The 23,689-nt window shown below is 39.3% G+C and overlaps 1 long non-coding RNA gene across 1 annotated transcript; it reads left to right on the top strand.

Annotated features, from left to right (window-relative positions):
- Positions 1-843: 843 nt before the first annotated feature.
- LOC144382482 (uncharacterized) lies at positions 844-16,211 on the top strand. Its single transcript, XR_013449476.1, has 3 exons — positions 844-938; positions 12,854-13,000; positions 16,141-16,211. It is a non-coding gene; the product is annotated as an uncharacterized LOC144382482 (long non-coding RNA).
- The last annotated feature ends 7,478 nt before the right edge of the window (positions 16,212-23,689 follow it).

Below are 23,689 nucleotides of genomic sequence, written 5' to 3'. Positions count from 1 at the left end.
TACTTATTCATAGAGGTGTGATATAATTAAATGAGACAACACATATAAAGTGCCCAAAACAATGCCCAGCAATAGTAAATACTCAATAAATATTATTTGAACTCCTGCCTCTGTGCCCTCCCCTTACCCCCACTCTGTTCCCGTTGCTATGTTATCCATTCTGATTGGGCTTACTCAAAAGTTAAAACTGTTGAACTAAACTTGAAGCCTTTTTGTGCCTGCCAGCTCTACATTGCTCTGCATTCACTGAATTAATAAGTAGGGAGAAGTCAGGACCTTGAATTGATCTATTCATAATACCCAGCAGGTGTATGTGGCCTTTTCTTCTCAACAATTTGCTCCCCCAGGGATTGGGTAAAATGAATATTCCACTCTGAGCCTTCATTTTAAGTCCACATGGAGCCCTTAGAAGATATACTTAAATCTCTCTTCCACCTGCAAATAGGAGAGTTGAGCCTTAAATTATGTTAATTTGACATAGGAAATTTTAATCATCCTGTGTAAGATGGCTTGCTTGTTTGTTGCATTTGTACTGCTCAGATCACTGTCCTAAAAGTTTCACCTTTTAAAAGTAATCTGTTTCAGGGGCGCCTGGGTGGCTCAGTCGTTAAGCATCTGCCTTTGGCTCAGGTCGATCCCAGGGTCCTGGGATTGAGCCCCACATCGGGCTCCCTGCTCGGCGGGAAGCCTGCTTCTCCCTCTCCCTCTCCCCCTGCTTGTGTTCCCTCTCTCGCTGTCTCTCTCTCTCTCTGTCAAATAAATAAATAAAATCTTTAAAAAAATAAAAAAATTTTAAAAATAAAAGTCATCTGTTTCAGAATAAATTTTAATAGCTACTTAATATACTACTTTATATCTCAAAAATTGTTACTTTATCATAATTTTTATTGTTTTAGGTGCAAAGATGGTTTGAAAGGATTTACATTCTCTGCTCTTAGGTAAGTAGTTTATTTACCTTATGTTAAGAGAGAATTTGCAAGTTAACTTTTTCAAAAAGTAATATTATTGCGCATAATTACAATAGATGTTTATCGACTCAGTTTTCTAGCCCAAAATAATTGCAGGAGTCACAGTCACTTTTACGATATTTTATTAAAAGAGTCTAATTTATTGGATTTCTTTCCCCCTAAAAATCAGTCAATCAACAACTGTTTTTGGAGGTGCCTGGGTGGCTCAGTCGTTAAGCGTCTGCCTTCGGCTCAGGTCGTGATCCCAGGGTTCTGGGATCAAGCCCCACATCGGGCTCCCTGCTCAGCGGGAAGCCTGCTTCTCCCTCTCCCACTCCCCCTGCTTGTGTTCCCTCTCTCACTGTGTCTCTCTCTGTCAAATGAATAAGTGAAATCTTTGAAAAAAAAAAAATCAACAACTGCTTTTGGGACCTATTGTGTGCCTCATATCACTGGGTGTTAGGAAAGAATTAGAAGAACTCTCTCTTCAAGGAGCATTGGAAAAACAAAGCTACATGTGAATAATTACTGCAAAATTAAATACTGAATTGTGTGGTACCACATTATGGGCTTCATTAGGACAGGGCTCATGTCAGACACATTTTGAATCATAAGCTTCACTAGAGTCACTAGAATCTGCTTTTCACCCTGTATGCCATCTCTTGCCATAGTTATTGGCCGATAGTAGTAGATAGTGTAGAAAAGTTGGTTGGCAGCACTTCCATTGTATTTTACAGTTCACCAAGCATTTTCACATAGATTAGAAAATTTTCACAGCAGTTCTGTGAGATGGGTATTTTTATGCCCATGTGACGTGAGGCTTAGAATACTTAACTAATTTAATGTCACACAGTGACTGCATATACTTACTTGAAACCTAATGCTCTTCCAGTTTGTATTATAAATGTTGCCTCTTTTATTCTCCTAAGTACATATAGTAGATGCTTAGTGAAGATTAGGTGTGGAGTATTTATTATAAATATAGGAGGGAAAAATTAGGGTAGCCTTCGGTATGCTAGAAGATTTCATATGACTGTCTTTTTTAGGTTATTTTGAGGATCAAATGAGTTAATGCATGAAAAGTGTTTAGAACTGTGCATGGCACATAGTGCTCAAGAAATGTTGGCTATTACTGTTATTATTATTCTTATGGGGATAAGCCTTAACCTGCACTTGAAGGATAGCTTTAGAGAACTAGAAGGGAAGAGGAGGAACCTTCTGGGTAGAAGTGAATAATGTTAGCAAAAGTATGAAAATTATAAACATGAAATATGAGGTAAGAGTGGGAAAATCAACTTAATTGGTATGAAAAGCTTATTTTAGGGATCATAAGGTTTTGTGGGGTTTTTTGATTTTTTAAATGATGGTCAGAGCAGGGCCAGATTTTGGAAGACCTAAACAGAAAAAAAGGAAGACAAATTTGAATTTGATAAGATGGGCAGTAGAGAGCCACTAAAGGGTTTTGAGCAGGGTAGTTGACATTGTTTCAGAAAGATTAGTCTGGCCACAGTATTTGGGACAGACATTGTGAAAGAGAGAATCAGAAGGAAGAAAGATGAAGTGATAAGGACTGGGATTTGGCGACAGTGGAGGATTAAAGAGAAAGAGGCAAAGTTGAGACTGGTGTCGAAGGAAATGAAGACCTACTGATTGATATTTTCCTTCTTCCTCTTTCCCTCCAATCCTTGCTACGAGCCAAGTTTTGAAAACCTAAGTACATGAAAAAAGGTGCTATTAACAGAAAATCAGATGGTGTGCAAGGAAGCTAGTTTGGGAGGGGACAAATTGAGTCCCCTGTGTGAATAAGAGTATCTTTGGTTGTGGAAACTCTGTGGTAACAGTAACTAAGTCATAATACACAGCGGTAATTTTTTCATATTATATTTTTCATTGAAAGATCATGAAACATTTCAGAAAATAACTTTTTGTTGTTGTTGCATTGAATGTGAAGATTCTATGTTATGTCAAAAGTTTATAACAAAACCAAAAGTTGGTTTTCCTAAAGAGAAAACTTTGCCTTTTCCCGTGTCTCTCCATAGGCTCCCAGAATCCTTACAGAAACTCAAAATGTATCCGATATTTTTGTGTCTCTTCGTCAAATCCACTCAAAATAAGGGGCTGGATAACTATTTGCACTTAGAATTTACTCTGTATTATAGGAAAATATTCTGGGAAAAAATGGTTATTAATTCTCGCTAAGTTAGTAGAAGTTATGAGAACAGATAGAGTCAAGGATAGAGTCAAAGGCTGGGAACCAGTTCAGGAGCCTTATGGTATACCAAACCTGCATCAACATAGTTTAATACTTAGAAGTGTATAGGCAGCTTAGTGATTAAGAGCCCAGGCTTTAGAGTCAGACAGTTTTTTGGGTCCAAGTAATTGTTTTTGGATGTGGTCAAATGCTTTTTCATGCTAACTCTCACGGAAATGATGGCACCTACTTACTTCGTAGTGTTGCTATGAGGATTAAATGATTTAATCCTCTGTACTGTCCTGTCATATAGTAAATGTTCAGAAAATGCTCATTATTACTATATTTGATCATTCAGTATGTATTAATTAAATTTTTACTATGTGCCAGTCCCTGGGGTGTAATAGCAAAAGATGTATAGAGTCTCACAGACCCACAGTTTAATGGGGGATGCAAACTACTAATAAGGTGCTTCTGCTACTGGGGACTCATTGGGCTTTGATAGCACAGGGAAGGATTGCTAACTCACTGCAGCTTGGGCGGGGACAGTTTCTCCAAGGAAGTGACCTCTAATCTGAGATGGTCAGTCCTGGCCAAAAGAGAAACAGTATTATGAACAGTGTGAGAGAGATGATTTTATCTGTTCTAACATAGTTTTTGTCTTGTTTATAAAGAACAGTAGTACAGACCTTGAACTCTCCATGCACACCCATGATTAAGAACCAAATTCTTTTGGAATAACAGCTACTGAGACTGCACGGCTGCCACCTTGTGACAATCTCATTACATGCCCTTTATGATTTAATAAGCTAGATATTTTACCAAGTTTGTCCGAATGAGATGGGATACAGTTGTTGATAGTAATAGCTTGTTTCACCTCTCTTTTCTGAGTGTTTACATTTTCTTATTCTATTTGTCATAGGTCCCATGTTCCAGAACCTTAGTGTAGTATTACTGATCCCTTGTTTTTGTCTGCATTTTATGGTATTTTCTGAAAGTTCAGCAGGTAGAGTTCTCTTAAGAAAGCTTAGTTATTCTTTAGAAGAGCAATGACTCATAGTGAAGGTACAAACAGCAAAAATGGAAAACTAGTAAAGGATACTGATTGAATGATATCTAATGGTAGCAATTCTTTTTTTCTTTTCTTTTTTCTTTTCTTTCTTTTCTTTCGCATTGTCTGGGAAAAAAATACTCCAGTTTTGATGAGATAAGAATAGTGTCTTCTCCCAGATATTAGGTTTTTCAGAAGAGAAATAACTAGATTAGAATAATATTGAGTTTAAGGTTTTCTAATGAAATTATGTGAGAATGCATGGAATCTTGACCATTTTATGATTCTCAGTCTTTAGTTTCCTCCATTTCCCTGAATATCTTTATATGACCTAATAGTGCATTGCAGCTATTTTATGACTCAAAGTGACATGAGATATAACTTTATACTGAAAAATGAGAACCTCATTCAATTGTAACTATTAGTAGAATTTAGACAAAAAAATAGAATTTTTTGATCAACTAGTAGACCCAAGTAAATATTTCACCTGCTTTTTTGTTTGAAAAAACTTCAAGGTGTGTAATATCTTTAAAAAGTGGTAACTTAAGTTAAAAGGGTGCATCATAAAAGTGTTATGCTGTATTTTACTTGGTTAATTTGATTTTAAAATACGTGCATTGTTGGGAAGCTTGGGAAGATGGTGGAGTAGCAGGACCCTAAGTTCACCCCATCCCATGTTGACAACTAGATATTACTCACATCGATGTAAATACGCTAGAGGGCAATCCAAAGATGGGCAGAACAAACTCCACAACTAAATGTAAAGAAGCTGCATCTGAGGGGGTGCCTGGGTGGCTCAGTCAGTTAAGTGTCTGCCTTCAGCTCAGGTCATGATCTCAGGGTCCTGGGATCAAGTGCCATGTCGGGCTCTCTGCTCAGTGGGGAGTTTGCTTCTCCCTCTCATTCTCCCTCTGTGCTTTCCCTCTCTCTTTTTCTCTCTCAAATAAATAAATGAACTCTTTAAAGAAAAAAAAAAGCTGCATCTGAGAGGTTCCCAAGGGTAGAAACAGTGGTTGGGAGCTGCCCACAGGAGGGAGGGAGCTACGGGTGTAGAGAGGGGAAAGAAAACAGTCTCTCACACTAGGGATCCCAAACCATAACATCTGGCTTTGAAAACCAGAGGGGCTGAATTCCATGAGTTTGTATAAATCACAGGATTTGGAGTCTGGAGCTTAAAAAGTCAGCTGACTCAGCACCGGGCAAGATGGGAGAGTGAGTGATAGCTGGATCCTGCCTTTAAAGATACAGCAGCCCATAGAGAGGCAACATAGAAATGACAGTTTGCATAGTGCCTGGGACAAACAAGAGGAAGATATGTTTATACTGATTTTGAGTGTGTTAGGGGACTTCTCTGGGAACAAAGGAGGTGGCAGGCACCATTTTCCTCCCCTGCTGCCCAGCATAAACACAGGGCCACCTGTGGGCAGCACTGCGCAGACACTTGCTACCTAACCTGCTAGCAGTGTGCCTTGCCCATGTGTTCTCCTGAGGACTGGCACACTCCAAGCATGCTGACCTCAGCCCTTAGCTCACCTGATGTCTTCTCAGAGCTCGCAGCCTGTGTCTCACTAACACCACAGAAAGCAAGCAAAGCCCACAACAGATACAGAGTCAATGAAGATGTCTGGACTGAAAGAAAAAGTGACTCAGACACAACACAAGCAACACAAACAGGAGGTTCCCCTGAAGTGCCAGGTTCTGGTGAACAGGGGACACTATACTGCAGAGCAGTACAGGACCTCTTCTTCATGAAGCCATTACTTTCAAGAGCAGAAGGTGTAGCTGACTTTCCTAACAAAGAGAAACTGACACAGATAGACAAAATGAGGAAACAGAGGAATATGTCCCAAATGAAAAAACAGGACAAAATCACAGCAGGAGATTAAGTGAAACAGAAAAAAGTAAGATGTTTGATAAAGAATTTAAAGTAATGCTCATAAAGATAGTGGACTTCAGAAAAGGGTGGAGGACATCAGTGAAACTCTTGACAAAGAGATAAAAAATGGGTGCCTGGATGGCTCAGTCATTAAGTGCCTGCCTTCAGCTCAGGTCATGATCCCAGGGTCCTGGGATCGAGCCCTGCATCGGGCTCCCTGCTTGGCAGGAAGCCTGCTTCTCCCTCTCCCACTCCCCCTGCTTGTGTTCCCTCTCTTGCTGTGTCTCTCTCTGTCAAACAAATAAATAAATAAACTCTTTAAAAAAAAGAGAGAGATAGGGGCGCCTGGGTGGCTCAGTCGTTAAGCGTCTGCCTTCGGCTCAGGTCATGATCCCAGGGTCCTGGGATCGAGCCCCGCATCGGGCTCCCTGCTCCGCGGGAAGCCTGCTTCTCCCTCTCCCACTCCCCCTGCTTGTGTTCCCTCTCTCGCTGTCTCTCTCTGTCGAATAAATAAATAAAATCTTAAAAAAAAAAAAGAGAGAGATAAAAAATAACGTATCAGAGGTGAAGAACTTGATAAATGAAATTAAAAATACAATAGATGGAATAAATAAACAGTAGGCTACAGGAAGCAGAGGAGCCTGTAAGTGACCTGGAGGATAGAGTAATGGAAAGCAATCAAGCTGAACAGGTGAGAGACACATAAATACTACATAATGAGAATAGACTTAGAAAATTCAGTGACTCCATCAAGCATAAGAGAGAAAGGGGGACAGAAAATGTATTTGAAGAAGTAATAGCTGAAAACTTCCCACATCATGGGAGGGAAACAGAGATCCTGATTCAGGGGCACAGAAATCCCCCTGTTAGGATTCAACCTAAGGAGGTACACACCAAGACACACAGTAATTAAAATGGTAAAAAATAGTGATAAACGAAGAATTTTATTTTATTTTATTTAAAGATTTTATTTATTTGACACAGAGAGAGAGATAGCGAGAGCAGGAACACAAGCAGGGGGAGTAGGAGAGGGAGAAGCAGGCTTCCCGCCAGGCAGGGAGCCCGATGCAGGGCTCAATCCCAGGATCCTGGGATCATGACCTGAGCCAAAGGCTGACACTTAACGACCGAGCCACCCAGGTGCGCCAGGAAAGAATTTTAAAGATTGTAAAAAAAAAAAAGATGGTTACATATACAGGAAACCCCATAGGCTATCAGCTGATTTTTCAGCAGAAACGTTGCAGACCAGAAGGGACTGGTATGATATATTGAAAGTGCTCAAAGGGAAAAATTGGAAGCCAAGAATATTCTATCCAGCAAGGCTGTCATTCAGATTAGAAGGAATTTCCCAGACAAACAAAAGTTAAAAGAATTCATGACCACTAAACCAGCCCTACAAGAAATGCTAAGGGGGGCTTTGTAAGAGGAAAACAAAAATCATAAGTAAGAGTAAGAAAAAACAGGAAGTACAAAAACAACAAAAAAATAAGTATATCTATAAAAATCAGTCAAGAGAAGCACAAAATAAAAGGATGTAAAATATGATACCAAATATCTGAAATGTGGAGAGGAGAGGAGTAAAATTAAGCAACCATTAGCTGAACATAGACTGCTATATGCGGAAGATGTTATATATAAACCTAACGGTAACTACAAGTCAAAAACAGTAATAAATTGAATGAGATCTTGCCATTTGCAACGACGTGGATGGAACTGGAGGGTATTATGCTGAGCGAAATAAGTCAAACAGAGAAAGACATGTATCATATGACCTCACTGATATGAGGAATTCTTAATCTCAGGAAACAAACTGAGGGTTGCTGGAGTGGGGGGTGGGGTGGGAGGGATGGGGTGACTGGGTGATGGACACTGGGGAGGGTATGTGCTCTGGTAAGCACTGTGAATTGTGCAAGACTGTTGAATCTCAGATCTGTACCTCTGAAACAAATAATGCAATATATGTTAAGAAAGAAAAAAAGAAGAAGAAGAATGTAGCAGGAGGGGAAGAATGAAGGGGGAGAAATCAGAGGGGGAGAAGAACCATGAGAGACGATGGACTCTGAAAAACAAACGGAGGGTTCTAGAGGGGAGGGGGGTGGGAGGATGGGTTAGCCTGGTGATGGGTATTGAGGAGGGCACGTTCCGCATGGAGCACTGGGTGTTATGCACAAACAATGAATCATGGAACACTATATCTAAAACTAATGATGTAATGTATGGGGATTAACATAACAATAAAAAAATTAAAAAAAAACAGTAATAAATTAAAAAAAACAATAAGGAATCCAAATATTTTGCTAAAGAAAGCCAACAAATCATGAAAGAAGAGAGCAAGAGAAGAAAGGAACAGAGAGGAACTATCAAAATAACCATAAGTCAAGTAACAAAATGGCAATAAATACATACATATCAATAATTACTTTGAATGTACATGGACTAAATGCTCCAATCATGGCACATGATGACAGAATGGATAAAAAAGCAAGACCCATCTACATGCTGCCTGCCAGAGACTCATTTCAGACCTAAGGACATATGCAGACTGAAAGTGAAGGGATAGAGAAATATCTATCATGCAAATGGAAGTGAAAAGGTAGCCTGAGTAGCAAGTTATATCGACAAAATAGACTTTCATACAAGGACTGTAAAAAGGGACAAAGGACACTGTATGAACATAAACAATACAATCCAACAAGAAGATATAAAAATTGTAAATATTTATGAATCCAACTTGGGAGCACCCAAATAAATACATAAAGCAGTTAATAACAAACATAAAGAAAATGATCAATAGTAATACAGTAATAGTAGGGTACTTCAACACTTCACTTACATCAATAGACAGATCATTCAAACAAAATCAACAAAGAAACAGTGGTTTTGAATGACATATTGGCCCAGATGGATCTAACAGATATAGTCAGAACATTCCATCCTAAGACAGCAGAATACACATTCTTTTCAAATGTACATGGAGCATTCTCCAGATTAGATCACATATTAGGCCACAAAACAAGTCTCAACAAATTCAGAAAAATTGAAGTTATAAAAATACATCTTTTCTGACCACAATGGTATGAAACTAGAAATCAAGCACAAGAAAAAACATGAAAAGCACATAAATACATGGAGGTTAAATAACATACTACTAAACAATGAATGAGTAAATCAAGAAATCAAAGAGGAAATAAAAAATACATGGAGAGAAATGAAAATGCAAACACAATAGTCCAAAATCTGAGATATAGCAAAAGCTGTTCTAAGAGGGAAGTTTATAGCAATATAGGCCTACCTCAAGAAGCAAGAAAAATCCTAAATAAACAACCAATCTAACCTTACATCTAAAGGAACTAGAGAAAGAACAACAAACAAAGCCACAAGCCAGTAGAAGGTAGGAAATAATAAAGATTAGAGCAGAAATAAAGTAGAAACTAAAAAAACAATAGAACAAATCAGTGAAACCAGGAGCCAGTTCTTTGAAAAATCAACAAAATCATAAGCCTTTAGCCAGATTCATAAAAAGAGAAAGAGGACTCAAGTAAATAAAATTAGAAATGAAAGGGGAGAAGTAACAACCAAAGCACAGAAATCAAAAAGATTGTAGGAGAATGTTAACCTATGTCCCAGCAAACAAAAGTCCAGGACCAGATGGTTTCACAAGGGGATTCTACCAAACATTTAAAGAAGAGTTAACACCTGTTCTCAAACTATTCCAAAAAATAGAAAAGGAAAACTTCTTAATTTATTCTATGAAGCCAACATTACCCTGATACCAAAGCTAGATAAAGACACTACAAAAAAAGAGAAATACAGGCCAATATCTCTTTCTGAACATAGATGCAAAAATTTTCAACAAAATACTAGCAAACTGAACCCAACAATACATTAAAAATTCATTCACCAGAATCAAGTGGAATTTATTCCTGGGGTGCAAGGGTGGTTCAGTATTCACAAGTCAATCAATGTGATTCATCACATCAATAAAAGAAGGAATAAAAACCAAATGATCTTCTAGAGGGGAGGGGGTTGGGAGGATGGGTTAGCCTGGTGATGGGTATTGAGGAGGGCACGTTCTGCATGGAGCACTGGGTGTTATGCACAAACAATGAATCATGGAACACTAAATCTAAAACTAATGATGTAATGTATGGGGATTAACATAACAATAAAAAAATTAAAAAAAAAATTATATGGAAAAAAAAAAAAAACCAAATGATCATTTTAATGGATGCAGAAAAAGCATTTTAGAATATAAAACATCCATTCATGATAAAAACCCTCAGCAAAGTGGGATTAGAGGGAACACCTCAACATAATAAAAGCCATAAATGAAAAACCCACAGCTAACATAATATTCAATGGTGAAAAACCGAGAGCATTTCCCCTAAGGTCAGGAACAAGACAAGGATGTCCACTCTCACCACTCATATTTAACGTAGTACTGGAAGTCCTAGCCACAGTGATCAGAAAAGAGGAAGGAAGAAGTAAAACTTTTTCTATGTGCAGATGACATGATACTATATATGGAAAACCTTAAAGACTCCACCAAAAAGCTATTAGAACTGATAAATGAATTCAGTAAGATTGCATGATACCAAATCAACATATAGAAATTCATGGTATTTTTATATACTAATAAGCAACAGAAAGAGAAATTAAGAAAGCAATTCCATTTACAATTGCACCAAAGGTAATAAAATATCTAGGAATAAACTTAACCAAGGAGGTGAAAGACTTGTGTAAAAATATATAAATTATCTTTTATCAATGTTTTACAGTTTATATTTTATATATATATATTATATATAGTTTATATATTTATAAACAATATTTATAAACATTGATAAAAGATGTTGCTGTTTCTACACAAACAAGTGGAAAGATAATCTGTGCTCATGGATTGGAAGAACAAATATTGTAAAAGTGTCCATACTACACAAATGTATACAATCTACAGATTTAATGTTATCCCTATCAAAATACCAACAACATTTTTCACAGAACTGGAACAAAGAATCCTAAAATTTGTATGGAACCACAAAGACCCCGAATAGCCAGAGCAATTTTGAAAAAGAAAAGCACAGTTGGAGATGTCACAATTCCAGACTTCAACTTATACTACAAAGCTTTAGTAATCAAAACAAGCGTGGTACTAGCACAAAAATAGGCACATAGATCAATGGAACAGAATAGAAAACCAGAGGTAAACTCACAATTATATGGTCAGTTAATCTTCGACAAAGCAGGAAAGAATATCCAGTGGGAAAAAGACAGCCTCTTCAACAAATGGTGTTGAGAAAAGTGGACAGCAACATGCAAAAGAATGAAACTGGCCCACTGGCTTACACCATACACAAAGCTAAATTCCAAATGGATTAAGGACCTAAATGTGAGACATAAAACCGTAAAAATCCTAGAAGAGAGCACAGGCAGTAACTTCTCTGATGTCGGACATAGCAACTTTTTTCTAGATATGTCTCCTGAGGCAAGGGAAGCAAAAGCAAAAATAAAACTATTGGGACTACATCAAATAAAAAGCTTCTGCACAGCAAAGGTAATAATCAACAAAACTAAAAGACGGCCTATGGGATGGGAAAAGATATTTGCAAATGACATATCTGATAAAGGGTTAGTATCCAGAATTATAAAGAACTTCTATAACTCGATGCCTGAAAAACAACTAATTCAATTTAAAAATGAGCAGACAAGATGAACGAACATTTCTCCAAAGAAGACATCCAGAGTCCAACGGACACATGAAAAGATACTCACCATCAGTGATCATCAGGGAACTGCAAAGCAAAACTGCAATGAGCTATCACCTCACACCTGGCAGAATGGCTAAAATCAACAACACAGGAAACAACAGGTGTTGGCAAGGATGTGGAGAAATAGGAACCCTCTTGCACTATTTGTGGGAATGCAAACTGATGCAGCCATGCTGGAAAACAGTATGGGGATTCCCCAGAAAGTTGAAAATGGAACTACCCTACAACCTAGTACTCACAGTACTGGGTATTTACCCAAAAAATACAGAAACACTAATTCACAGAGACACTACGTGTATCCTCTGTTTATTGCAGCATTATTTACAATAGCTAAATTATGGAAGCAGCCCAAGTGTCCATCAATAGGATAAAGAAGAGGTTTTATACACACACACACATACACATATACACACAATGGAATATTGAGCCACAAAAAAGAATAAAATCTTCCCATTTGCAACAACATGGATGAGCTAAAGAGTATAATGCTAAGCAAAATAAGCCAGCTAGAGAAGGACAAATACCATATTATTTTACTCATATGTGGAGTTTAGGAAACAAAACAAATGAGCAAAGGAAAAAAAATGAGAGAGAGAGACAAACGAAGAAATAGACTCTTAACTACAGAGAACACACTGATGGTTACCAGAGGGTAGGTGGGTGGGGGTGGGTGAAATAGGTGAAGGAGATTAATAGTACACTTATCTTGATAAACACTGAATAATGTTGAGTCAGTGTATTATGCACCTGAAACTAATATAACACTGTATGTTAACTATGCTGGAACTAAAATAGAAAACTTAATAGAAGAATTTATTGCATTATTAAAGAAATGGCTGTCAGCATTTTCTTATAAAGGATAAGATTTTATTTAAATTTTGAAAAACATTTCAAATGATAAGGTACTCTCCAAAATGTATTTGTATATTAACAGAATCAGGATGGGTTTTTTTTCCTTATTGTCTTTTTCCTTTTATTTTTTAAAGGTGAAAATGCCTCACATTGTGCTCTTTTCTTTAGGTTTATTGTAGGGAAGGAAGAAATTCCCACACATTCTTATTCACCAGAAGCAGCATATGCAAAAGTGGAACAAAAGACAGAGAAACATGAAGAAAAGCCAAGAAGATTGAATATAATTGCTCTAATCAGGAAACTTGTGGATTCAGTGTAAGTTTTTTATCTTGATATTTAGCACACTGTGTTATTGTTTTATATGATATTTGTACTTTGCCAAGGTGTTTTATTTTCTTTTCAGTAATGATATACATATATATCATATCTATCTATCTTTTTTTTTTTTTTTTTTTTTTACCAGAAAGAGTGCATAGAGTTTTATAAAAGGCACATAATGGCAAGTCAGTGTTATTTATTATTTTTGTCTGGACTATAGACCAACATATGCCTTTAGAATAGATTTATATGAACTTGTAATAGTTTTCTATGTCAAACTAGACACAGTTGTAGGAGGCTAGAATGGGGAACTTTAGGAAACAGGTTAATATGTGCTAATCAAATATTCCAAATGTGGAAAGGAGAAAGAAAAGTTCTGGGGCACATTCAAGAAGATAGAGGAATAATAAGGAGCAAACCTTACATAAATGTTTTTTGTAAGAGTAGAAATTTTCAGGGCTTTGGAAATGGAATAAAACATCTTTATTTGTATATTATACAAAGAAGTCTGAATTTCATACAAATAGTACTTGTTTTTTTTTGGTTTGTTTTTTTTTAACTTTGTCCTTTTGTTGTTGTTGTTATGTTAGTCACCATACAATACATCATTAGTTTTTGATGTAGTGATCCACGATCCATTGTTTTCGTATAACATGCAGAGCTCCATGCATTATGTGCCCTCCTTAATACCCATCACTGGGCTATTTCAAGTATAGGAATTATACTTCTATATAATATTAAAATACATCTATAATTAATAGAAAATTTAGTGATTTAAAATTAGAACATCAGTCAATAAAAATAATCTTTGTAGTGATATTTTAGAGAGTGTTGAATGAATAGCCAATATAGAAAGTTAGGGATCAGTTATGGGAAGCTGAAGCCAATAAATCAGACCTTAGACTCTCATTTCACCCCTGCTGGCTTTGTGACTTTGGGCAAGTGATTTAACCACTCTGGACCCTAAAGTCCTCATCTGTTAACTTGGGTTAATGATCTCTGTTATGGAGTGTTGCGTCCATTAAATGAAATAACATGAGTTGCCTCACGTACATGAGCACAGAGTAGGTGCTCAAAATTTTTACTGTATTTAAAGACTTTGTCTTCATTTTAGTATACAGCACATACAGAAGGTAAGAGGGAGGGAAGGAATAACAGATGGCAGGAATAATTGTGGTAGTAAACTTTTTTTAAAAATTTATGTATATCCTTTTTTTATCATGATAAGTGCACTCCTTAATCCCCATCACCTGTTTCACCCATATCCCTAACTACCTCCCCTCTGATAATCAGCAGTTTGTTCTCTGTAGTTAAGAGTCTGTTTCTTGATTAGTTTCTCTCTTTTTTTTTCCCTTTGCTCATTTGTTTCCTAAATTCCACATATGAGTAATACGGTTGAATATTACTCTGTGTGTGTGTGTGTGTGTGTGTGTGTGTGTGTGTGTGTGTGTATACCACCTCTTCTTTATCCATTCATTGATTGAAATGGGCTGTTTCCATAATTTGGCTATTGTAAATAATGTTGCAATAAACATAGAGATGCATATGTCCGTTTGAATTAGTGTTTTGTAATTTTTGGGTAAATAGCCACTAGTGAGATTGGTAATGAACTTCTTAATTCTTAAGCAAGTTCAAAATAGTTACTGATCACCTGAGTGAAGAAAAGAGACAAGGAATCCCTATTCATGGAAATCATGTCACCATGAATCAGAGGGGAATGCGGAGACGGGAATGCAGAGAATGTATTATGTGGGTGAATGATGCCTTGGGTATCAGAACTAATCAGGTCATGGCAGAACTTGTCAGACTTGCCTCCGTGAGTCCACTGCTGTGGAAGCAGATGCAGGGTAATACATAAGCAGAGCAGATAAGACAGGAGATGGGGAGTCCAGGTTTTGAGAAGTTTTAATAACAGACTGAGGGAAGATTAAATGACAGTATAGCTGATACCAGAATTGAACTTCACTAGCAAAGAGAGTTTAACGATTTCTGTGTAGTTCCAGTAGCACTGGCTGAGGAATGCCTTTGAAGAGGACACTTAGAAGTATGAAGAGTGATGGTTTACACATGGCCACCCCTCTCTGATTTACCTCTTTTAGGTCCCAGCTTTAATCCCTCAACTTCACATGGCCAGATATGTCCCATCATCCTGATGACATAAGGGCTACGGGCAGCAGGAATCCCTGCCGTCCCCCTTGTCTGGGAAGGGCTACACGTATATGCCAGCTGTGGTGCAGAATTGGATTTCCGAAAGGGTTTTGCTAATCAGTTTGCAAATGGAATTAAAGAGGTGTGGAGCCAGAATATCACTCTACACATTATTGTTACAAACAAGAAGCTTAATGTGTTCCAACCATGAGATAATTAATTAACTGCAGTCTGCAAGAATTACAAAGACTACTCATTTTGGAACATGAACACTTCATAGAGAAAGGGGGAGAGCCAGACCCCTGTTAGATATTTTACTTACTTTTTTACGCCTCAATACAGTCCTGGAGTCAGCATACCAAATAATTAAAAATCTATGTGTCTTGAACAGTAGCCCCCCCAGCAGAAACATTTACTAAACACCAGAGGACCAAGTGGTTTGCATTTAAATCACAAATAACCTACTTTTGAATTCCCACATGATCTATTACTCTATTTATTTTAAAAACTGAATTTTGAATTCTAATACCGTATCATGTTTCTTTTCCAGATGTTTTCTCTCAAATATAATTAAGTATAAATTCCTGTAACCTGAGCACTTTCTCATTATGATTGTTGCTCAAGTACTGACTTCATGGGGGACTTATGACCGTTATACTCTACAGTAAGCAACTTAAAGCTTCCAAAAGATTTGGCAGAGTATAGAGATAATATATTACATATTTTTCATATTTAGTCACAAATATTTACCAATGTTTTTTCTGTTCTGCATTTAAGTATTTTGATTGCAGTCACATATTTTATGCACCGTGTCAAATGGTGAACTGAAAAGAAAAAAAAATCTGTTATCTTTGCTTTTTTATGTCCTAAGAAACCAAAAGATGCATGCATTTAGAAACAAGTAGGTAATGTTTTCTGCTTTTTTGGTTAGAGAGTGTTAAGCACATCTACACACATACACATCATTTATTATATTTGTCTTATTTCAGATGTAAGCATGGACCAAGGCATAGGTGTTGCAAACACTATGAAGATAATTGCATCTCTTATTGCATTAAAGTAAGTATATAAAAGTATCACTGTTAGCCATGGGGAATATATATAGAAATAACTTTTTAAAGATTGTATTTATTTGAGAGAGAGAAAAAACATGAGTGGGGAGAGGGGCAGAGGGAGAGGGACAAGTAGACTCCCCACTGAGCACAGAGCCAGATGCTTGGCTTAATCCAGGACCTGAGATCATGATCTGAGCCAAAGTCAGACACTCAACTGGCTGAGCCACCCAGGCGTGCCCCATATAGAAATAACTTTTGAATTAAAGCATGATTTCAAAGTAAATGGAAAAATAGACAGTAATTGCTATCATTCTTTGCATTTGACTTGAAGAATGAGAAATTTGTGAAAAATAGATAACAATTTAGCTTTTAGTATTCATTTACCAGATCTTTGGTTAATTAATTTTAAAATTCGCTTATTTAAAAGTTAGTGAAGGGGTGCCTGTGTGACTCAGTCGGTTAAGTGTCTGCCTTCAGCTCAGGTCATGATCCCAGGGTCCTGGGATCAAGCCCCGTTTCAGGCTCCCTGCTCAGGGCGAGTCTGCTTCTTGCCCTTCCTCTCCCTCTGCCCCCTCCCCTGCTCATGTTCTCTCTTTCTGTCTCAAATAAATAAAATTGTATAAAAAAATCAGTGTAAAACTTTTAAAGTAGAAGAGAAGGTGAAGCAACAACAGCAAAAAAGACAGAAAAATAAAGTTATTAAAATTTATATGTTGTAATGTGTTCTCATTAGAATGCGTGCTAGAACAAGGTCCCTGGGGTATGCTGTCTACTAGTGGATCAGCAGTCATACACATACCCTGTGCGCAATCTGATACAGTGGCATTTGGTGTTGGACTTGTAAAGCTGTTACATTTTTGAAGGCATGGAGGTTACTGGAGCATGTTCAACAGTTACTCTACATGAAGGAAGTTAGCTGTGCCCACTGGCAGAAATTCCTCCCTCCCTAGTATATTTGTGTACTAGAATGTCTCTGCTCACACCCGTCCCCCGTTCTGTGCCTGCCGTCCTTCCATCCTCCATCACCACCACCTCTGGGGAGGAAGTCATTTTCATTGCAGTTAGTCTGGTGCAGGTGGCACCACCTGCCACAAATTCTCTAGTTTTGTCTGTCACAATCCTGATGCTTTAAAAAGTTTATGTTCTTCCTTTATAATATCTGATCCCCACTCAGTTGGTGATGGGAAGTTGTACAGCACCCCCAAAAGACAGCCTCCCAGCAGTCACTCTGAGGAAGAGGGACTGTATCACATTTTGCTTCTGAATGTGAATGCCTGTGGTCTAATATTGATGGTGGCATATACCCAAGCTAACACTTACCTTAGAGTCCCTGAAGATATGAGCAGAGGTTAAAGCAGTATTTTTTCATTTGTGCAGTGGTTTCTGAAACACTCCTTCCAAATCTGATTTCCTGCCCCACTTGTACAATGGCGGGGGGGCGGGCAGCAATGTTGCTGGCAGCCCTCAAGATCTGCCAGCTCCCAGGCAGGAGTTATGCCCTCCAAATGGACGTAATTCTGATTTAAGGGGAGACTTCAGGAGGGGAACTAAGAGAACTATTCTGATTAAATCGGAGGTATTTGAGAAAGTTTGGAAAGAGGGCAAGTGATATTTAAAAAAAAATTATATGAGGAAAGGAGAATTACTGAGGAAGGAAAACATCTAGTCATTGTATCAAAATGTGTACCAGTCCTATAAACTTGGCAATTTATGTATAAATTGGAATATTGTCCATGAATGTAAAATTATTTGGAGACCTGTAGGTGAGGAATTTATGCTACAAATATAGTAAAATACTTTGACAGTGCACCTCATTATCCTAACAGCTCAGTTATACCACATGTTAAATCACATCCCTGAGTAAATATTCGTATGAATTAGCCTTCCCTGCAGCTCACTATGCTCCATTCATACTTTTTGTTGGTTCCTCGTAAGTGCCAATCTCTGTTTTGTCTTTGTGCTTTCTGCCCAAGCTATCTGAAATGTTTTTCTCATGCTAGCTCCTTCTCTTTTCTGTTTAAATGTCACATCCTCTTTCACTTTCCCTTACCACCTAATTTAATATCGGCTGCCTCTTATTTGCCTCCTAGAGTCTTATTTCCTGCACAATACTTAACTGTAATCTGTAATTATTTTATGTACTTACTTATTTGCTCTTTCTCTAATGAGCATGAAGCTCCATGAAGGCAAAAACTTTGTGTCCTCTTCACCACTCTGCCCCCAGCATCTAGTGTAGTGGTTGGCACATGAGAGGCCTTCAGTGAATGTTTTCTGAATACGTGAAAGGGTGAATGGATGGAAGGATGAATGGATCTCTTGAAAATAGCATGGAAAGATTGAACAGGAGTGTGATCCTTGAATCTTTAGATTAATATTGTTAAGATTATTAATGGCAAGATAAAGTGTGAACACTTCATGCATTAAACATATACTGGGCAGTTTCAGTTAAGCAAATGCATGGTAATTTATGCTGATTGGTCAGACAATTTAATTTTCATGTTTTAGCCAGGTGTTAAATAGTTTCAGGTAAATTAATGAATGTTTCTTCATAGTAATTCAGTTTTTTTCTAAAAAAGAAGGCTGCTCTCTGGAAGATACAAACCTGACCTTTGGAAATTAGCAGGAATGTAGACATTTTTCCATCCCACTGGTGGTGAGAGAGGAGGAGGATGGGAGACTGGTATTACAATGTATTGGTTGAATCATGTGAACTACTGTTCTTTTATATAACATTAGCTTTTGTGCTAATTGGAATTTTTCAGCCTCTCAGTATGAAGTGACATTTAAACTTCATTACCCTAAATACTGAAATGAAATTGACCAACAGTAGTCATCCTCTCTGTTCCCTTTTGCCCTATAGATAGTTGCAGGTAATATGGAAAAATGTTGGCAGCAAGTATGCCTTTGTAGTGGATTTGCTTTTTCGAGTTTTGTTTAGTATACTTTAAAGCTACCATTTCTTAGAGATGTTTTAGCCTGACACTGTTGAGCATAGAAATAAAAACCTAGGTATAATTATATTTTTTTCCTGGAGAATTCTTTTAACCTGATCATTTAAAAAATTGATATTAAAGGTCTAAAAATAAAATTATTTTTCTGGCAAAAGAATTCCTATTTATAGTAATGATTAAGAAGAGTTCTCTGTGGGGCGCCTGGGTGGCTCAGTTGTTGGGCGTCTGCCTTCGGCTCAGGTCGTGATCCCAGGGTCCTGGGATCGAGCCCCGCATCGGGCTTCCTGCTCGCCGGGAAGTCTGCTTCTCCCTCTCCCACTCCCTCTGCTTGTGTTCCTGCTCTCGCTATCTCTCTCTGTCAAATAAATAAATAAAAAAAAAAAAAAAAAAAAAGAGTTCTCTGTTAAAATTTCTGAAAAGCATTTTTTTTTTTTTGGAATTTCTGTGCTTTTGTTCCTAAAATTCAGTTATGGTTTAGGAATTTTAAATCCTATGTTAACAATGTTAACAAAATGTCAAGAAATGGAAGTTTGGTGCATAGACAAGCTTGGCCAGTGCTTGTGAGCCTTTCAAGTTTTTGAAAATCAAAGATGAAGTATAGTCACTGAAAAATTTTACTCTTATTTTAAGGTAATTGTTTTAAAATTGAGGTCTTTAAGGCTTAATTTTCAAAATACTTTGATATAAACTGGGGTTATTTATCTGGAATTATGTTTTGATTCTGTGACGGTAAAATTTATATCTGACGGACCTCTCCACAGGGTGGCAGCATTTTCAACTCTGCTTGAGTGCAAACCTGGGGAATGAGTCCCAGCAGAATTCCGAGGGAGAAAGAAGAATGGGCAGGAGGCAGCTATCGACTCAACTCTTGTTTCGGGAAACTAGAAGGGCTCTCCCGTGTGTGCGTGTAGTCCTAAGTGCCATCCACCCGACGCAAGGGAACAAAAGTGCAGAGGACACGTGCCTCAGCAAAGATCGCCCTTCCTGAGCGTGAACTTCAGCTATTGTGTGTTTTTGTGAAAGCATGAGAAATGGAACCTAAACGAAACTCGGAGTGAGAAGCAGGCCTGTAAGGAAGGCTGCTGTGGACTCACCTCTTGTTTGAGGAGATTAGCACTGCTGTACCCTGTGTGCCTGGATGCCTAGTTACCAGGCTACTAACACCAAGAATCAATGCTATAGAGTTACTGCGGTTTAGTTAACATTGCCGTTCCTGAGGCCAAAGGAGTTGTATAGTGCTCGTCTATGAGAGACCGCGGAAATGGAGTGAGAAACAGGCCGGAGCGGAAGGCAGCTCTCAACTCACCTCTTGTTGATGAGGCTGGTACCCTTGCCCCAGGTGTGCCTGCAGGCCCTAAGCCAACCACCTAACTCAAAGGAACAATTCTGTAGGGAATTCCTGCTTCGGCTGAAATAGCCATGCCTCAGGGTGGACGCATTGTGTGGTGTGCATGCGTGAGTACAGAGCAAGTGAGTCCAAAACCATTTTCCTTGTGAAACCCAGGCCCCAGAAGAAGCCAGAACACGACTCCCCACTTGCTCCATGAAACTAGTACTGCAGCCCCACTTTTGAATGGAAGTCTAATAGCTAGCTTTCTAACTGGAAGAAACAACACTGTAGAGAAACCGTGCTTTAGCTACCGTCGACCTCTCTGTGGGCGAAGCAGTTTAGGGTGTACTGTGGCTGAGAGCCTGGGGACGGTTTCCATATCGTAATATTGGGGGAGAGACAGGCCGGTACAGAAGGCAGCTCTCAACCCACATCATGGTTATGGGGCTAGTAGCATTGCCCAGGGTGTGTGTGCAGGCAAACACAGCCACCTAACACGAAGGAAAAACTCGGTTGAGAGCCTGTGCTGCAGGTAAAACAGCTGCTCCTGAGGGTGGCAGCATTTTGTTGTGTGCGTGCGTGAGAGCACTGCAAGGGAGTCCAAAGCTTTTTGCGAGTGAGACTCAGGCCCCAGCGAAAGGCAGAACACGACTCCCCATGTGTTTCATCACGCTAGCACGGCAGGCCCACTTTTGCATGGAAGTCTAACAGCTAGTGTTCTAACTCGAAGAAACAACACTGTAGAGAAACCGTGCTTTAGCTACCGTCGACCTCTAGACGGAGGAAGCATTCCACGGAGTACCGTGGCTGAGAGCCTGGGGAACGGGTTCCATACGTGAAACCAAGGGAGAAATAGGTCCGGGCAGAAGGCACCTCTGGACTCAGCTCTTGCTACCTGAAGCTAACACTACTGCTCCATGTGTGCTTGGAATGCTATGTGCTCGACACTGACTGGGAAGAAACAACCCTGTAAAGAATCCCAGCTGCAGCTCATTCGCCTACCAGGCTAGTAACACCAAGAATCAATGCTGTAGCGTTACTGCGCTTTAGCTAACATTGCCGTTCCTGAAGCCGCAGGAGTTGTATAGTGCTAGTGTATGAGAGACCGGGGAAAGGGTCCCATACGTGAAATGGAGTGAGAAACAGGCCGGTGCGGAAGGCAGCTCTCAACTCACCTCTTGTTTATGAGGCTAGTACCCTTGTCCCAGGGGTGCCTGCAGGCCTAAAGCCAACCACCTAACTCAAAGGAACAACTCTGTAGGGAATTCCTGCTTCGGCTAAAAGAGCCATGCCTCAGGGTGGACGCATTTTGCTGTGTGCATGCGTGAGCGCACTGCAAGTGAGTCCAAAACCATTTTCCTTGTGAGACCCAGGCCCCGGAAGAAGCCAGAACACGACTCCCCACTTGCTCCATGAAGCTAGTACTGCGGCCCCACTTTTGCATGGAAGTCTAATAGCTAGCTTTCTAACTCGGAGAAACAACACTGTAGAGAAACCGTGCTTTAGCTACCGTCGACCTCTCTGTGGGCGAAGCAGTTTAGGGTGTACTGTGGCTGAGAGCCTGGGGACGGTTTCCATTTTGTAATATCGGGGGAGAGAGAGGCCGGTACATAGGGCAGCTCTCAACTCACTACATGGTTATGGGGCTAGTTCCGTTGCCCCATGGGTGTGTGCTGGCTTAAACACAACCACCTAACTCGAAAGAAAAACTCAGTACAGAATCTGTGCTTCAGCTAAAACAGCTGCTCCTGAGGGTGGAAGCTTCTTTTGTGTGTGTGCGTGAGAGCACTGCAAGGGAGTGGCAAACCTAATTTGGAGAGAGCCTCAGGCAGCTACAGAAGGCAGCACACGACTCCTCACTTATTTCGTGAAGCCAGCACTGCGGCCCCAATTTTGAATGGAGGTCTAATAGCTAGCGTTCTAACTCGAAGAAACAACACTGTAGAGAAACCGTGCTTTAGCTACCGTCGACCTCTAGACGGAGGAAGCATTACACGGAGTACCGTGGCTGAGAGCCTGGGGAACGGGTTCCATACGTGAAACCAAGGGAGAAAGAGGTCCGGGCAGAAGGCACCTCTGGACTCAGCTCTTGCTACCTGAAGCTAACACTACTGCTCCATGTGTGCTTGGAATGCTATGTGCTCGACACTGACTGGGAAGAAACAAGCCTGTAAGGAATCCGAGCTGCAGCTCATTCGCCTACCAGGCTACTAACACCAACAATCAATGCTGTAAATGTCCACAATAGCCAAACTGTGGAAAGAGCCAAGTTGTCCATTAACAGATGAATGGATAAAGAAGATGTGGTATATATATATATACAATGGAATATTATGCAGCCTACAAAAGGAATATGATCTTGCCATTTGCAACGATGTGGATAGAATTGGACGGTATTATGCTGAGCGAAATAAGTCAAACAGAGAAAGATATGTATCATATGACCTCACTGATATGAGGAATTCTTAATCTCAGTAAACAAAATGAGGGTTGCTGGAGTGGGGCGTGGGGTGGGACGGATGGGGTGACTGGGTGATGGACACTGGGGAGGGTATGTGTTCTGGTAAGTGCTGTGAATTGTGCAAGACTGTTGAATCTCAGATCTGTACCTCTGAAACAAATAATGCAATATATGTTAAGAAAGAAAAAAAGAAGAAGAAGAATGTAGCGGGAGGGGAAGAATGAAGGGGGGGAAATCGGAGGGGGAGAAGAACCATGAGAGACAATGCACTCTGAAAAACAAACTGACGGTTCTAGAGGGGAGGGGGTTGGGAGGATGGGTTAGCCTGGTGATGGGTATTGAGGAGGGCACGTTCCGCATGGAGCACTGGGTGTTATGCACAAACAATGAATCATGGAACACTATATCTAAAACTAATGATGTAATGTATGGGGATTAACATAACAATAAAAAAATTAAAAAAAAAACTGCATGGGGTGGGGGAGTCCCAATTTCATGATTAGGCCGGGGTGTTCACATAATTAAACCTTGTTTTTTCTCTCCTGTTAAAAAAAAAAAAGAATCAATGCTATAGCGTTACTGCGCTTTAGCTAACATTGCCGTTCCTGAAGCCAAAGGAGTTGTATAGTGCTCGTGTATGAGAGACCGGGGAAAGGGTCCCATACGTGTAATGGAGTGAGAAACAGGCCGGTGCGGAAGGCAGCTCTCAACTCACCTCTTGTTTATGAGGCTCCTACACTT

This window comes from Halichoerus grypus, chromosome 7, assembly GCF_964656455.1.
Source record: "Halichoerus grypus chromosome 7, mHalGry1.hap1.1, whole genome shotgun sequence".
NCBI lineage: Eukaryota > Metazoa > Chordata > Mammalia > Carnivora > Phocidae > Halichoerus > Halichoerus grypus.
Note: the sequence above shows the minus strand (reverse complement) of the source record. Positions and strands in the feature narration are given on the sequence as shown.